Source organism: Gavialis gangeticus, unplaced genomic scaffold (assembly GCF_001723915.1).
Source record: "Gavialis gangeticus isolate Ggan-Ray unplaced genomic scaffold, GavGan_comp1, whole genome shotgun sequence".
Classification (NCBI taxonomy): domain Eukaryota; kingdom Metazoa; phylum Chordata; order Crocodylia; family Gavialidae; genus Gavialis; species Gavialis gangeticus.
In genome coordinates, this window is record NW_017728991.1 from 100,128 (window position 1) to 101,379 (window position 1,252).

The 1,252-nt window shown below is 66.9% G+C and overlaps 1 long non-coding RNA gene across 1 annotated transcript in view; it reads right to left on the bottom strand.

Annotated features, from left to right (window-relative positions):
* Nucleotides 1-1,071: 1,071 nt before the first annotated feature.
* Nucleotides 1,072-1,252, bottom strand: part of LOC109296161 — a 6,510-nt gene continuing 6,329 nt past the window's right edge. The window contains exon 2 of the long non-coding RNA XR_002096905.1: nt 1,072-1,241. This is a non-coding gene — a long non-coding RNA (uncharacterized LOC109296161). The remainder of the gene's footprint in view (nt 1,242-1,252) is intronic.

The following is a 1,252-nucleotide window of genomic DNA, read 5'->3' on the forward strand; positions in this document are numbered from 1 at the left end:
AAGGGAGGACTCCGCCGGGGCGGGGCGGGGCGGGGCGGGCTCCCGGCCCGTCTCCTCGCGAGTCCCCGGAGGCTCGGCGGCTTTCCTAGAGAAAGCGTCCCCGGGCGTTTGGGCCGCCGGGCGCCGCAGCGCCTTGCGTCACATCCCGCCGAGCCGGGTAAAGTCGAACCGAGGTCGGGAAGGGGAAACGGTGTCGGTCTCGCAATGGTGGAAGTGCGAAACGCTGCCCGTCCCCTTGCCTGCGGGCACCCCTGCAAGCACAGGGCACCAGGCACCCGTGCCTGGTCGGGGCAGTCCTGTCTGCATGGGGCCCCCTCGCCCAGGGCACCCCACTTGCCCCCGGTGCTGCAGAGGGCACCAGCCCTGCCTGAGCCTGGATCTGCCGGCCTGGAGCCCCCCCAGCACCACGCGGCCGAGCCTGCCCGGGGCGTCCTGCTGCTGCCGGGGGCTCGTGGACGCTGCAGAGCCCAGGCCCAGGCCGTGCCCCCGCTGCGGAGGAAGGCAAAGCCCCGCAGTGCGTACCAGTCTGAGCAGTGGGGAAGTCCCTTCCTGCCCCAGCGCAGCGTGGGGCTGAGCCCGAGCACAGGGGCAAGGTGCTGCAGGGTTGGTGCTCCCTGGCACGGAGCAGAGAGAGGGGGCACCCCAGCGACACCCACTCGACCCATGGTGCCAGGCAGGCCTGGTGGGATGCCACAGGCCCGTTTCCACTCAGCAGCGGTCATGCTGCAGGGCCCCTGGCTCTGTCCGCGCACCCTGAGCCGAGCCGCGGGCAGGCAGGAGCAGCACGGGGCCGAGGGGGTTATAATCACAGGGGAGCTGCGGGCACTCTCTCCCAGGCCTGCGGCTTCCCACAATTGCTGCAGGGGAAGGAGGCTGATGCAGCGGAACAACCTCTGTAATCCTGGGCTCCTCCACCCCTGGCCCCACAGAGCAGGGGGAGCAGGTCCCGCACACCCCAGGGGATGCGGCCGTGCCAAGCCGTGCCTGCTGCACGACCCTGGGGTCAGGGCGGGTGTCAGCAGCACCCTGAGCTTCCTGCGCCGACGCCGGGGCAGAGGCAGCAGTCTCGTGTTATTTGATAATACTGTTTATTGTCCAAAGACCGAATGTCCACGTATGAATTATACAAAGCATCAGAGACATGCACAGTCTGCTTGTCATTATTCAACAACTTTCATGTGTTTCCAGCACAAGAAGGTCTCAGACTTCAGAGTCCAGCAAAAACATATTGCTCAACCCACCTGCACGCATG